This window comes from Rutidosis leptorrhynchoides, chromosome 1 (genome assembly GCF_046630445.1).
Source record: "Rutidosis leptorrhynchoides isolate AG116_Rl617_1_P2 chromosome 1, CSIRO_AGI_Rlap_v1, whole genome shotgun sequence".
NCBI lineage: Eukaryota > Viridiplantae > Streptophyta > Magnoliopsida > Asterales > Asteraceae > Rutidosis > Rutidosis leptorrhynchoides.
Genome location: NC_092333.1, coordinates 439,092,305 through 439,109,444, shown reverse-complemented (window position 1 = coordinate 439,109,444; position 17,140 = coordinate 439,092,305). Strand labels below are relative to the sequence as shown.

At 32.5% G+C, this 17,140-nt stretch overlaps 1 non-coding gene across 1 annotated transcript; it reads left to right on the top strand.

The window, feature by feature from the left end:
- The first annotated feature begins 16,742 nt into the window (after nt 1-16,742).
- Nucleotides 16,743-16,849, top strand: LOC139886862 (small nucleolar RNA R71). Its single transcript, XR_011772723.1, has one exon. It is a non-coding gene; the product is annotated as a small nucleolar RNA R71 (small nucleolar RNA).
- The last annotated feature ends 291 nt before the right edge of the window (nt 16,850-17,140 follow it).

The following is a 17,140-nucleotide window of genomic DNA, read 5'->3' as shown; positions in this document are numbered from 1 at the left end:
AAGTTCGTATATTAATATTTGTTAGTAAATAACTAAGTTACATCTAATTAGGTATTTTAAATAGATGCTTAATTTTGTATATTACATTCCTATTAAAGTGTTTTAACTAAAATATATATAATGTATTAAAGTTTTTATATATATGATTATATTAGGATATTTTTATATATTATATGTAACTTAAATAATAATATTTTAGTTTTAAAAATATTGGTATGTAATATGATAAATATAGTTTTATAAAAACATTATTTGTTTGCTAATATAATAATTATAATAATACTAAAATAATGATAATTGTAATAAAAATAATAATGGTAATTCTAATAATAATGATAAATTTAATAAAAATAATAGTTTTAATAATAATATTAAATTTAATAATAAATGATAATTTTAATGATAATGATAATTTTATTACTAATAATAATTTTAATAAAAATGATAATAAAATATTACTTTTAATAAAAATGATAATTCTCATAATTTTTGATTATAATGATAATAATGATTATGATAATACTACCTTTAAATGATCAAATAAGCTTCCTAAAAAGAATTTCCACAGCCCAGGTTCGAACCCGAGACCTCTCGCTAAAACAAATCAACCCTAAACCATCAATCTATCCTTGTGTTTCTGATTTAACTCATTTGTTAAATATATATAACTCGTAATTCTATCTGTTTCAAAACCTCATCACAATTCATCATCGTCATTCCCTATTAGATTTGGGTTTCAGTTGAAACAGAAATCAGTTGAGCTTTTGTTACGGCCCAAGAGTAGCTCAAACAATTTAAGCAATCCCGTTAACATCTCTAATCCAAATTCCCTCGACCCACTAACAGATTCACAAGCCCGACCGCGAAATTTGAGTTACGGCCCAACTACTAAAAGATTATAAATTAAACATCATCACATGTTCTCAAATGGGTCGGCCACTAAAACAAAAATACGCAGGCCTGGTAATCGGTTTGATACAACTTTGCATGATGAAATTTTGAGGTGGGCTCGGCTAGTAACCACGGGATCCACAACGTATATATGTTCCACTTTCCAGCTCATCTTAGTTTGATTAACCATTAAAGAAATTTAGCAAGCTGCCATATTAAAGGACCCCATGGTCGGCCACAATCTTTAACCAAGGAATATGATATACGCAATACATGGATCCAAGGAAATAAATCTCATCATTATTTTAATCATCAATCATCATAGAATAGTCATATGATTCACCTAAAAAAAATATATGACCTCCTTTACTTGCTCCATTAAGGTCGGCCACAAGGGAAACAGGAAAGAGCACGTATGGATTTTTAAAACACCAAATTAATATCATTGACCTTAATACACGTGCATCATTCTTCATGTTTATTATATCATCATCTTCTCGAAAAGAAATAGTTATAACATCAATTTGCGAGGATAGTGTCATTAAAAGAAGGTTGATGTGGTTGTGGTTTATGTTGGTGAGTTTGTGGTGGTTATGGAGGTGGCGATATGGTGATTGTTTGCAATGGATCGACGAGGAAAAAAAAATGGTGGTTACGGTTGTTTCTAATAATAACAGTTATCAATAGTAATATTTGCAGGTTTCTTCATGGGTTGATGATGATGCGAGTGATAGTTCTCGGATAGCAGGAAGGACAAGAAGAAAATAAAAGAGATAGATATGGTTGTGGCCGTTTGAGTGGCTGGATGGTGTTTGTAACTGGGAGTCTAGTAGCTGCAGTGAATTTTTCTAATCACGAGTGTGACTTGCAGCTTGAACAGGAAATAAAAGAAAGGAAAGGTGATGGTGAAGTTGATCGATGGTGAAGGAAGTATAACCGATGGTGGTGACTTGGTTGGTTGTGGAGTTCAAACAAAAATAAGAACACAACTAGTAACAGAAGTTTATGGTGGTTGTTTTGAGGTGAACCGTAATCATAAACATAAACAGGTTCGAACAATAGGGTTTATTCGATGGGTTGCTGGAAGTGGTGGTGGTGGTTTGATGGGTCATGTTCGATGATGTTTATCACGGGTGGTGGTCTCTCGGATGGTGGTGACAATGGAAGGGTGTTGGTTGAAGATTAAAATCGAAACAGTGGTGTGAATGATTGATGAAGGTGGTGAAGGTTGTAGTGTGGTTAAAGGAGATAGAACTAAAAAAAAATGATATGTTGGTGATGTGTTATGCACATGTATGTATGTGTTCATATAATACTTCCACAATTCATTGTATGATTAATTCAACAAACATACGGTGACCTGGATATTTTAGTTCACGGATATTTTAACTATTTCTTAGTCGTCATATAATAGAGGTATTAATATTAATATTAATTCGTGTTCCGTTGTTAAATGGTGGCGGATAAAAAAGTCTTCGGAAAAATTCCAAAATTTTAAATTAAGTATTTTTATTTAATTAGGTCATTATGGTATAAAATTTGGTCATTAAATAGTAAATAAATATGACATTAATTATTCACTCACAACCCCAAGTAAAATATAAAAAGTTTTAAAATTCAATAAATAGTTCCTAAATACATTTTTAATAAGTCTATAATTTGTAAAACTCATTTTCGAATCACAGTTTATTTTAAAATAATATAAGTTTGATTTTAACTTACTTATTATCGATTGAATGACAATTGAGCGTTATTGTTGCTTACAAAATAAATTCAAAACTATATATATTCATTATACATTATTTACATATATAGTTATATTTTAGATAATAGTTATTATATATATTATTTTATTTTTCGTTATTAATTCTAACAATTATTTCGTATAATATTTTAATTTATATTTCAAATTCATATATTTTAAATATATATGTATCTATTTTCAAATAGTGGTTCGTGAATCGTCGAGAACAGTCGAAGGTCAACTGAATATATGAAACAGTTCAAAATTTTTGAGACTCAACCTAACAGATTTCTCTTATCGTGTCAAGAATATTAAATCATATCGAGAGTTTGATTTAAAACTAGTCGAAATTTTCCGGGTCGTGACAGTACCTACCCGTTAAAGAAATTTCGTCCCGAAATTTGATCGAGGTCGTCATGGCAAACATTAAAAATGTTTTCATGATGAATATGAGTTGATAAATAGAGTTTTATCATTATTGATTGGTATAGATAAAACAATTCGATCATGTGAAGCGTACGAGTGAAGCTATTACGGAAGAGTGAAATAAAGACATAGAGATTCGTTTTAACTTTTGACGTAGTTACGCTTGATTTCCGGAATTTAAGGAATTTACAGAAATCTTCTAACCAGAAAGAGAATGTAGTAGCACGATTTATTAGCAATTTGTAGGATTTACGGGAAAACAGAAATATCAAGGAAATATTTCCGTGATAAGCTTAGAAATTAAATAGAATGAGAGAGCCGTGTAACATGACACATGATGAGAGTATGATATGTGAACTATCACGTTTCAATAGAAATTCAACATGACTTACTGTAATATAATCACGTTGGCCAAGCGTCATTATATTATACCAACCCATGCATCAGTTTCCAACACTACTTCATAATCATTCATATTTTAAATTCGAAGGTTCGCAGAATATAGAAACTAATAGTTTCTCATATGATGTAACACTGATAGCTCAAGAGATAAATGATTTCAGATAAGATTAGTTATGAAAATATATTCAGAAATATAGAGGATATTTATAACGAAAGATACGATAATATCTTTGAATATCTAAAATCAGAGGATGATGGAGACTATTGTCCGCAAGGGTTTAGAGTAAGGAGCAAAATATTCACTCAAGACTTCAGCAGGCATTGAATTATTTGGATTCTTTGAAGTCAAACTTATTCTTTGTGATTTGTCCACGGCTTCCTTCATAGTTTCGCATAATTCGTTCTTCGGTACTAAATTTTCTATTGAGTGTTTCCAATACTCCATTCTTTATCATCAACTTTTGGCCATTCAGAACATCTACAACATGCTGCTTCGTCAGGATTTTCAAAGTTAACGGATCTGGGTCATCGGTTATCAACCAGAGGTGGTTTTAGGAGAATTGTGTTTTTAAATGATTAAACGTTGATGGTAATATGGTGGAATATAAAAGGTTCTCCGGTAACGATGAGGAAAGCCAATCATATATATCAAAGTTATAATAAGACTTATTCGAATGAAAGGTCGAAGTTGCTCTGCTGGAGCTGTGACAAAACTGGCTACTTTGGAAAGAGATTGTAAAGTGATTTTCGGTAATAACATCGCCAAAGGAGCTAGCGTAGATACGTGTTTATCGTTTACTCAGGTTTCGAGGGTTTTTAGATGCATAGCTATATGCATCGATCTTTTCTTCCGTAGATGAAGTGCGGTTGGTTCATCCTCTCGATTGAGATGTTTTCAAGAATTATGAAATGTTTGAACGCAGATTGGAATTGTCAAGATACAAATGAGGTTTAAGATGAAATCAAGTGGCAAACTTGAAGAATTGTTTAGTTTCATATGTTATAATTAATATTTTAATTCATTTTTTAATTGTCCAATGTTGATAGTCCCAATCAATAGTCCACAGTTAACAGTCCAATAATTCATATATAATTTAATTTATAATATTCAAATTAATTAATACGTATCGTAACCCGTGTACATGTCTCAGACTCGATCACAACTCAAAGTATATATATTATTTGAGAATCAACCTCAACCATGTATAGCTAACTCCCGCATTACTGCATATAGAGTGTCTATGGTTATTCCAAATAATATATATAGATGCGTCGATATGATATGTCAAAACCTTGTATACGTGTCCCGATATTTAAAGTGCGTAAAATAAATAACAGAAATTAAATGACGATAAATTAAATGCGTAAAGTAAATAACAGAAATTAAATGACGATAAATAAAATTGCGATAATTAAATTGCGATAAATAAAATGTAATCAGTTAGCTAGGAACAGTTAGCTGGAACAGTTAGCGTGGATTCTTAACAAAATTTCAATTAGTTAATTCGTTTGTTTCTAACAAATTTTATTTTGTCCAATGTTTTCTTCATTATGCCACTTGTTGGATTCTGATAGGTCAAAATCCAAATATGAAATTTAAATGGAAATGGTTATTCTGTGGTGAACGGATACGTATATCGATGGTTGTACATAGGATAGTAAATGACCGTTGAATCAGATTCGAAGAATGTACAGTGCAACTTATTAATGTGAAATCTAAATATTCCTCGGGTATTAGCTACCCGTTAAAATATTTTCACCATTAACAGTTTTTACGAAAGAATTTTTAATTACAATCTTTATGAAAATATACATACATATATATATTTTCTTCAGATGTAATCATGGATTTTATGAGTTAATAAGATATTAAACTCATTTGATTTATCGTTGGAACTAGATTACATAATCTCTAAAACTTTAGAAATTACATAATCGCCATGTCGAGCGAAGATAATCGATGTAGAACGATATGTAGAACGAAGATAAAGTAGATAGAACGATACGTAGAATGATGATTATGCTCAAGGTACAGAATGAGATGTTGAGGCATGTGATGTTGAAACTTGGGTTGTTGGTGGTAATGTTGGTGCTGGTGATGTTGCTGAAGCTGGTAGGTTCTGCACCATATTTTTCAAAGCTACAACCCGAGCACGAAATTCGTTGACTTCTTCTATTATTCCGGGATGATTGTCGGTTGAAATGAGCGGATGAATAAGGTTTAGAATTGTGGATAGAAAATAATAGTGGCGAGATATTCGGGCAACAAGAGTGAAAATGGTGTTTCGAACAGGTTCACCGGTAAGTGATTCAGGTTCTTCGCCAAAAGGTGAATTCGGTTGGTGGAAGGGATCGCCTTCTTCTCGTCTCCATTGGTTAAGTCGACTACGAACCCATCAGATAAATTGAGGATGGCTGATTGATTGATTCATTCTGGTGACGCTGCTTTCGGAGCTGGAGTGGGACTTCATATCGGAATCCAAGGGATTTGAACTAGTGGTGAGTTTCATTTGATACGGTTAGATAAAGGGTTTTTGGTATGAAATGAATTTCGGATATCAGATGATATTCTAATTACATAGAATGTCTATATATAGTACAGAAGATCCCGTAGATTACGAAGGGATTTAAAGAAACGTGTCAGATAAAGTCTACAGTAACAGATACGCTAAAATATGAATTAGCAGATACGCTAAGATATGAATTTATCTGTACACTATCTATCAAATAAGTGCAGGAAGTCGTGTCTAGACTTAGGAATGATAAGCAGGAAATTTTCCACTAGGAATGATAAACAATACTTATAATATGCAGCTAAGGTCGAAGTCCAGACTCGCTAATGCGTCCTAACAACTATCAGTTAGACACACTAATGCAAGACCTGGTTCGCTAGGACCAATGCTCTGATACCACCTGTAACGACCCATCCTAATACACCTGGACGAAGTCATCAACATTTGGTCCCATTACGATGATCGACTCCAAGTAATGTCCTTAAAATGAGCTAATGCACAGCGGAAGGTTTCTTTCATACCTGAGAATAAACATGCTTAAAAGTGTTAACCAAAAGGTTGGTGAGTTCATAGGTTTATCATAACAATCTTTTCAATATATTAATAGACCACAAGATTTCCGTTTATAAATATATGTACACTCGCAAGTGTATAAAAGTATTCTAAGTGGTTGAGCACTTGGTAACCATACTTAACATTTAATCAACGTCGCATATTCCCTTTATTATGAAATCTCACTACACTGTACCAAGTGTAGTCACTGAAATGAAGTACTGTGCAACCGTTGAATACTGGTCGTCCAGTCCGATTGGGGTTGTTAGGCCCGGTAGATCTATCAACAGGATTCGCGTTTACAATACCCATGTAAATAGTAGTTACCAAGCTATAGGGAAATATGCCAGTGGTACAACTCAACATAGAATGTATTTTAAGTACTTGTGTCTATTTCGTAAACATTTATAAAAGCAGCGCATGTATTCTCAGCCCAAAAATATATATTGCAAAAGCAATTAAAAAGGGAGCAAATGAAACTCACTATACGATATTTTATAGTAAAAATATGCAAACGACGGAACTGAACAATGCAGGGTTGGCCTCGGATTCACGAACCTATATCATTAATGTATATATATTAACTCATATAATAACATTTAAACAAGTTCGTATATTAATATTTGTTAGTAAATAACTTAGTTACATCTAATTAGGTATTTTAAATAGATGCTTAATTTTGTATATTACATTCCTATTAAAGTGTTTTAACTAAAATATATATAATGTATTAAAGTTTTTATATATATGATTATATTAGGATATTTTTATATATTATATGTAACTTAAATAATAATATTTTAGTTTTAAAAATATTGGTATGTAATATGATAAATATAGTTTTATAAAAACATTATTTGTTTGCTAATATAATATAATAATTATAATAATACTAAAATAATGATAATTGTAATAAAAAAAATAATGGTAATTCTAATAATAATGATAAATTTAATAAAAATAATAGTTTTAATAATAATATTAAATTTAATAATAAATGATAATTTTAATGATAATGATAATTTTATTACTAATAATAATTTTAATAAAAATGATAATAAAATATTACTTTTAATAAAAATGATAATTCTCATAATTTTTGATTATAATGATAATAATGATTATGATAATACTACCTTTAAATGATCAAATAAGCTTCCTAAAAGGAATTTCCACAGCCCAGGTTCGAACCCGAGACCTCTCGCTAAAACAAATCAACCCTAAACCATCAATCTATCCTTGTGTTTCTGATTTAACTCATTTGTTAAATATATATATAACTCGTAATTCTATCTGTTTCAAAACCTCATCACAATTCATCATCGTCATTCCCTATTAGATTTGGGTTTCAGTTGAAACAGAAATCAGTTGAGCTTTTGTTACGGCCCAAGAGTAGCTCAAACAATTTAAGCAATCCCGTTAACATCTCTAATCCAAATTCCCTCGACCCACTAACAGATTCACAAGCCCGATCGCGAAATTTGAGTTACGGCCCAACTACTAAAAGATTATAAATTAAACATCATCACATGTTCTCAAATGGGTCGGCCACTAAAACAAAAATACGCAGGCCTGGTAATCGGTTTGATACAACTTTGCATGATGAAATTTTGAGGTGGGCTCGGCTAGTAACCACAGGATCCACAACGTATATATGTTCCACTTTCCAGCTCATCTTAGTTTGATTAACCATTAAAGAAATTTAGCAAGCTGCCATATTAAAGGACCCCATGGTCGGCCACAATCTTTAACCAAGGAATATGATATACGCAATAAATGGATCCAAGGAAATAAATCTCATCATTATTTTAATCATCAATCATCATAGAATAGTCATATGATTCACCTAAAAAAAAATATATGACCTCCTTTACTTGCTCCATTAAGGTCGGCCACAAGGGAAACAGGAAAGAGCACGTATGGATTTTTAAAACAGCAAATTAATATCATTGACCTTAATACACGTGCATCATTCTTCATGTTTATTATATCATCATATTCTCGAAAAGAAATAGCTATAACATCAATTTGCGAGGATAGTGTCATTAAAAGAAGGTTGATGTGGTTGTGGTTTATGTTGGTGAGTTTGTGGTGGTTATGGAGGTGTCGATATGGTGATTGTTTGCAATGGATCGGCGAGGAAAAAAAAATGGTGGTTACGGTTGTTTCTAATAATAACAGTTATCAATAGTAATATTTGCAGGTTTCTTCATGGGTTGATGATGATGCGAGTGATAGTTCTCGGATAGCAGGAAGGACAAGAAGAAAAGAAAAGAGATAAATATGGTTGTGGCCGTTTGAGTGGCTGGATGGTGTTTGTAACCGGGAGTCTAGTAGCTGCAGTGAATTTTTCTAATCACGAGTGTGACTTGCAGCTTGAACAGGAAATAAAAGAAAGGAAAGGTGATGGTGAAGTTGATCGATGGTGAAGGAAGTATAACCGATGGTGGTGACTTGGTTGGTTGTGGAGTTCAAACAAAAATAAGAACACAACTAGTAACAGAAGTTTATGGTGGTTGTTTTGAGGTGAACCGTAATCATAAACAGAAACAGGTTCGAACAATAGGGTTTATTCGATGGGTTGCTGGAAGTGGTGGTGGTTTGATGGGTCATGTTCGATGATGTTTATCACGGGTGGTGGTCTCTCGGATGGTGGTGACAATGGAAGGGTGTTGGTTGAAGATTAAAATCGAAACAGTGGTGTGAATGATTGATGAAGGTGGTGAAGGTTGTAGTGTGGTTAAAGGAGATAGAACTAAAAAAAAATGATATGTTGGTGATATGTTATGCACATGTATGTATGTGTTCATATAATACTTCCACAATTCATTGTATGATTAATTCAACAATAATTCAACAAACATACGGTGACCTGGATATTTTAGTTCACGGATATTTTAACTGTTTCTTAGTCGTCATATAATAGAGGTATTAATATTAATATTAATTCGTGTTCCGTTGTTAAATGGTGGCGGATAAAAAAGTCTTCGGAAAAATTCCAAAATTTTAAATTAAGTATTTTTATTTAATTAGGTCATTATGGTATAAAATTTGGTCATTAAATAGTAAATAAATATGACATTAATTATTCACTCACAACCCCAAGTAAAATATAAAAAGTTTTAAAATTCAATAAATAGTTCCTAAATACATTTTTAATAAGTCTATAATTTGTAAAACTCATTTTCGACTCACAGTTTATTTTAAAATAATATAAGTTTGATTTTAACTTACTTATTATCGATCGAATGACAATTGAGCGTTATTGTTGCTTACAAAATAAATTCAAAACTATATATATTCATTATACATTATTTACATATATAGTTATATTTTAGATAATAGTTATTATATATATTATTTTATTTTTCGTTATTAATTCTAACAATTACTTCGTATAATATTTTAATTTATATTTCAAATTCATATATTTTAAATATATATGTATCTATTTTCAAATAGTGGTTCGTGAATCGTCAAGAACAGTCGAAGGTCAATTGAATATATGAAACAGTTCAAAATTTTTGAGACTCAACCTAACAGATTTCTCTTATCGTGTCAAGAATATTAAATCATATCGAGAGTTTGATTTAAAACTAGTCGAAATTTTCCGGGTCGTGACAGTAATTATCACAAAAACTAGAAAATTTATGAGTTTAGGGGTGTAATTTTTACCTTTTTGTTGAAGAATCCGAACCTAGGCATGATTAGAGCAAGAAATTTGACGAATTACGGTGAAAAATGGTGAAATTTGGTGAGGATTTGAGAGAATTTCGTGTGTATATGTGTGTGTTTTGTGGTGAAGCAGCAGACTCGACTGCCTTTTGTTTCTAGCCAGTTTTCCAGCTCCATGCGATCGCATGGACTGGAAGGCCAAATCCCATGCGATCGCATGGGGTTCGGGTACAGTGCATTTTTGTTTTTTGTTTTTTTAAATAAAACCTTATAACTTTTTAAAACATATATTAATAAAATTTTTAAAAATTTGTTTCTTTTTAGGTTGAGGGCGTTTCGGAACGATGTCCTAGTCCGTCCCTCGACAAAATTTTAAAATTTATCAATTTTAAGCGCAGTTTTAAAAGCAAAGGTTTTTGGGTTTTTTAATGTTTTTGGCATACTTTAATTCAGTAAGATTAAAAATAATGATAATAAAAGTTCTCGTCCCTCCCTTGGGTAGAGCAATTTCGGTTCAACGATCAACTCACGACGAATTTTAAAAATCATATTTTTAACTTAGCGAAATAAAGCAAATTTTTGTTTTTAAATTCACACCAAACTTAAATTTAAAATGCATAAAATTAAAAATTCATATTATGAAAATTAAAAATTCACATCAAACTTATATTATATTTTTGTTTTTATACAATAAACTTATATTAAAAATATTAATTTTTTCAAATATTTATAAATTTAAATATATTGATTTTAAAAGGTTTACAATATTAATTTAATATTAATTTTAAAAACAAAGTAAAAATAAAATTAAAAATCTTTTTTTGTCTTTTATCCCACTTTAATCAATCAAATATTATCAAAAATATACGCCCCTCTTTTCGGTAAAGTAATTTTGGTTCCATAACCTAGTTTAACTCATGACGAATTTTTGAAATATTTTGGGTTGAATGATTAAAGATATTTATACCTTAAGAATAAACGGTAAATTTCGCAGTGATGTAATAAAATTTTTGCATGATATCAATAATTTCGGTCGCAAAACCTAATTTTATTGAATACCAATTTAATACTTTATAGCGAACGATTTAGCATTTATTATCAAAAGGTTAAAAGCAATAAAAATAAACATAAAAACTGTACATACTTACCTGTGAAATAGAATTCTTAGTGACCTGCTTTAGCCCACTCATAAGATAGTCGGACTAATTGGTTTTCCATAGCTACATAGGCGTAACCTCGAGCATTCAACGTTTTTTCTTCGAAACATATGAACGGTCCATATCTGCATAAAGTAACAAATTCGGTATTTGAATATGTCTGATTCGTCGAGCATTTTCCTTCGTGTGACCATTTTTCGCATTTGTGACATCTTTCAATGTGTCGTGCTCTTCTTTTCACTGCGGATTTTGATTTTCCTTTACCAAAATGTAACTTATTATGATCGTTCCTGGATTCTTTTCTTACTCCGTCCAAATTGCCTCTGATTAATTATACCAATTCACTTGGAAGGGTGTCATTATTCCGTTTAGTGATTAAAGCGTGTAGCATTAGACCATGGTTTAGTTCACAGGAAGTCTTCATCTTGTAAAACCTAAAAAAATAAAAATTCAGAATGGGGTGAGAAGACTAGTTCTTTAGGGTCTGCTAGGGAAAGACCATTCGGATTCCATTCTCGAGAACTACACGAAAACAGAATATCTAACTCTAACAAAAATATATATTATCCTTTAAAGACTTGATTCTCCCCACACTTAGTTAGCTGTGGTGTTGAAATTGTGATTAACTTCGTTGTCAACTTCCATCGGATCATGTACTAATGTTTAACTCTGTGACCATTAACTTTAAATTCAATCTCATTTGAATTTATTAACTCTATTGTTCCGTATGGGAAAACTCTTTTGACTATAAATGGTCCAGACCATCTTGATTTCAATTTTCCAGGAAATAGCTTGAATCGTGAATTGAAAAGAAGAACTATGTCTCCTTCTTTAAATTCTTTTGAACTTTTGATTCTTTTATCATGCCAATTCTTCGTTCTTTCCTTATAGATTAATGAATTTTCTTATGCTTCATGTCTCAATTCTTCTAATTCGTTTAGTTGGCTTAACCGTAGACGTCCAGCTTCATGTAAATCAAGATTACATGTCTTCAAAGCCCAAAATGCTTTGTGTTCAATTTCTATTGGAAGATGACATGCTTTTTCGTAAACGAGTTTAAAAGGTGTGGTTCCAATTGGAGTTTTGTAGGTTGTTCTAAAAGCTCAGAGTGCATCCTCCAATTTCATGGACCATTCCTTCGGATTTGATCCTACGGTTTTCTCTAGAATACGTTTTAATGCTCAATTGGTATTTTCAACTTGTCCACTTGTCTGTGGATGATAAGCAGTGGAGATTTTATGAGTTACTCCATATCTTATGAGAACTTTCTCAAGTTGATTATTACAAAAATGAGTACCCCGATCACTTATTAAAGCTTTCGGTGTTCCAAACCTTGCAAAAAGACGTTTTAAAAAGTTGACTACAACTCGTGCATCATTAGTTTGGAGAGCTTGTGCTTCTGCCCATTTAGATGCATAATCAATGGCAACGAGAATGTAGAGATTACTATGAGATTTTGGAAATGGACCCATAAATTCAATACCCCAAATGTCAAATACTTCACATACTTGAATGACATTTTATGGCATTTCATCACGTTGACTTATTTTTCCGGCCCTTTGACAAGCATCACAGGATTTGCAAAGAAGGTGTGCGTTTTTGAAAATTGTAGGCCAATAGAATCCAGCATCGTAAACTTTTCTTGCTGTGAGTTGAGGCCCATAATGCCCTCCTGTTGGTCCTGTGTGACAATGGTTTAAGATTTGACTAGCTTCATCTCCGAATACACATCGGCGTATTATTCCATCGGGACAACTTTTAAACAAATGTGGATCTTCCCAGAAATAGTGTTTTATATCACTGAAGAATTTCTTTCGTTTTTGGTACGACAACCCTTTTTCAAGGAATCCACATACTAAGTAGTTTGCATAATCTGTAAACTATGGAATTTCATTATAATATATCTTCAATAGATATTCATCGGAAAAGTTGTCTTGTATGGCCTATTCATTTAGAACTTCTAATTCAAGATTTTCAAGACGAGAAAGATGATCGGCGGCGAGATTTTCTGCTCCCTTTTTGTCTCGAATTTCAATATCGAACTCTTGTAAGAGTAAGATCCAACGGATTAATCGTGGTTTAGCATCTTATTTCGAAAATAGGTATCTAAGAGCAGAATGGTCGGTATAGACCACCGTTTTAGCTAGAACGAGATATGAACGAAATTTGTCAAAAGCAAAGACATTAGCAAGGAGTTCTTTTTCAGTAGTTGTATAATTTGTTTGTGCTCCTTGTAATGTCTTACTAGCATAATAAATAGGTTTAAATCGTTTTTCAATCCTTTGTCCTAAAACGGCTCCCATTGCAAAATCACTTGCATCGCACATAAGTTCAAACGGTAGATTCCAATTTGGAGTTATCATGATCGGCGCATTAGTGAGTTTCTCTTTAAGAATATTAAAAGATTTTATGCATTCATCTGAAAAGATGAATGGAGCATCCTTTTCTAGGAGTTTATTCATAGGAGTGGCAATTTTAGAAAAATCTTTTATGAAATGTCGGTAAAAACCGGCATGCCCTAGAAAACTCTTAACTCCTCTAACAATGGTTGGATGTGGAAGTTTAGCAATTACATCTACTTTAGCTCTATCCACTTCAATTCCTTCCTTTAAAATTTTATGACCAAGAACGATGCCTTCTTTAACCATGAAATGGCATTTCTCCCAATTAAGTACTAGATTTGATTGTTCGCATCTAATAAGCATTCGTTCAAGATTAACTAGACATGTTTCAAAAGTATCACCGAAAACTGAAAAGTCATCCATGATAACTTCCATGCATTCTTCTATCATGTCGTGAAAAATCTCCATCATACACTTTTGAAAGGTTGCAGGGGCGTTGCAAAGTCCAAATGGCATGCTTTTATAAGCAAAAGTACCATAAGGGCACGTGAGCGTGGTTTTCTTCTTGGTCCTCGGGTGCTATTGGAATTTGAAAATATCCGGAAAAACCATCAAAAAAACAATAGTAACTATTTCCGGCTAATCTTTCCAATATTTGATCAATGAAAGGTAAGGGAAAGTGATCTTTTCTGGTGGTGTCATTTAATTTTCTATAATCAATACAAACACACCATCCTGTTACAGTCCTAGTAGGAATAAGCTCATTTTTCTCATTTGTGATGACAGTCATGCCACCCTTCTTAGGTACGTATTGAACTGGGCTTACGGACTATCAGAAATTGGATAAATTAAACCTGTATCTAGCAGTTTAATAATTTCTTTCTTAACAACATCTTGCATATTAGGATTTATTCTTCGTTGGCGTTGCACATACGTTTTATGACCTTCTTTCATAACGATTTTATGTGTGCAATACGAAGGACTTATTCCTTTAATATCATGAATCTTCCATGCAATAGCTGGTTTATGAGCTTTTAGCACAGAAATGAGTTGAGATTTTTCATTTTCAGTAAGAGAAGACGATATTATTACAGGTAATTCAGATTCACCATGTAAATAAGCGTATTCCAAATGGTTTGGAAGTGGCTTTAACTCTAATGTCGGTGGTTCTTCTATCGATGATTTATATCGATATCTGTCTTCTTCTTTTAGCATTTGAATTTCTTCTGTTGTTGGTTCATACTCATTAGCCATAAGTGTAGCTAACATTTCAGTTTCATCAATTGGTTCAGTTCCTTCTCCTAAAGAACATTCTCCTATTCCTTGTAATTCTGAATATGCTTCTAACAATTCTGCATGTGAATCTATAGTTTGAATATAATAACATGTATCATCTGTAGATTGCGGTTGTTGCATGGCTCTATCAACAGAAAAGGTAACACTCTCGTCCTCTATACTTAGGGTCAGTTTCTTACCAAACACGTCTATTATTGCTTTGGCCGTGTTTAAGAATGATCTTCCTAATATGAGAGGAACTCGAGAATCTTCTTCCATGTCCAGAATAACAAAATCTACTCGAAATACTAAAGTACCAACTTTAACTAGCATGTTCTCCATTATCCCTCTAGGATATTTTACTGATCGATCGGCTAGTTGTATGCTTATTCGTGTTGGTTTCAATTCTCCAAGGTCTAGTTTAGCGTATAGTGAATACGGCATTAAATTTATACTAGCACCTAAGTCTGCCAATGCTTCTATTGAATCAAGACTATCCAGAAAATATGGAATTGTGAAACTTTCTGGATCTGATAATTTTTCTGGTATCTTATTCAACAGCACTGCAGAACAATTAGCATTCATAGTAACAGCCGAGAGTTCTTCCATTTTCTTTCTATTTGTGATTAGATCTTTCAGAAATTTAGCATATCTAGGCATTTTTGAAATCACATCAATGAAAGGAAGATTGACATTTATCTGTTTAAACATATCCAAGAATTTGAATTGCTCGGCTTCAAGTCTTTCTTTTCTCATTTTACTCGGGTAAGGAAGTGGTGGTTGGTATGATTTAACATAAGGTTTAGTCTTAACTATGTTATCTTCATTAACCTTTTCAACTACCAGTTCTGTTTCCTTATCTTGCTCAGATTGTGGTTCTTGTGGAGTAGGAATAGCTTCATCAGAGATTACAGGCATTTCAGGTGGTTTAAGTGTAATACCACTTCTTGTGGTAATGGCTTTAGCTGTTTCATTCCGGAGGTTAGCATTTATATCACTAGGTAAACTTCTCGGTTTTCTTTCACCTATTAACCTTGCTAGGTTGCTTACTTCTTGTTCTAAATTTTGAATCGAAGCTTGTTGATTTCTAAATGCTTGAGCATTTTGTTCATTGGTTTGTTTCTGAGATGTGAAAAACTGAGTTTGAGATTCAACTAGCTTTGACATCATATCTTCTAAATTTGGCTTTTTATCATCGGTTTATGGTGATTTATTTGAAAAAATAGGTCTTTGCTGATTGTAAGTATTATTAGATACTTGTTGATTGCTAGGACCTTGTTAGTTGTGGAATGGAACATTTCGGTTATAATTCTGGTTTTGATTGTAGATTGGTCTTGGCGGTTGATAATTATTCTGATAATTATTTCCAGGCCTTTGGTTTATGTATGAAACATTCTCTCTTTGTTCCATTGTTAGTTCAATACTAAGACAATCTTTTGTCAAATGTGGTCCGCCACACTGCTCACAACTAATTCGTATTGAGTGTATATCCTTAGTCATCTTTTCCATTCGTCTCTCGACAGCATCTATCTTTGCGGAAATGGAATCTAAGTCATGGTTAGAATCGGCTCTAGCTGCTTTAGATGATCTAACGATATCTTTTTCTTGGTGCCACTCATGTGAGTGGGAAGCAGTGTTATCAATAATTTTGTAAGCGTCAGTTGCTATTTTCTTCATAATGGAACCACCAGCTGCTATATCGATGTCTTTTCGTGTAGTGATGTCGCATCCTTGGTAGAATATTTGTACTATTTGACAGGTGTCTAAACCATGTTGAGGACATCCTCTCAACAACTTTCCAAATCTTGTCCATGCCTCATAGAGAGTTTCATTTGGTTTTTGTGTGAACGTAACAATTTCTCCTTGAAGTCTCACAGCTTTAGATGCCGGAAAGAATTGTTTAAGAAATTTTTCAACTAAAACGTCTCATGTATCAATCGCCCCTTCAGGTAACGATTCTAACCAATCTTTGGCTTCTCCCTTTAGAGTCCAGGGAAATAACATGAGATATATCTGTTCATCCTCAACTTCTCTTATTTTAAATAAAGTACAGATCCTATTAAATGTACGAAGATGTTCGTTTGGATCTTCCTTCGGCGCACCACTAAATTGGCATTGATTAGTTACCATGTGTAAGATTTGTCCTTTGATTTCATAATCTGG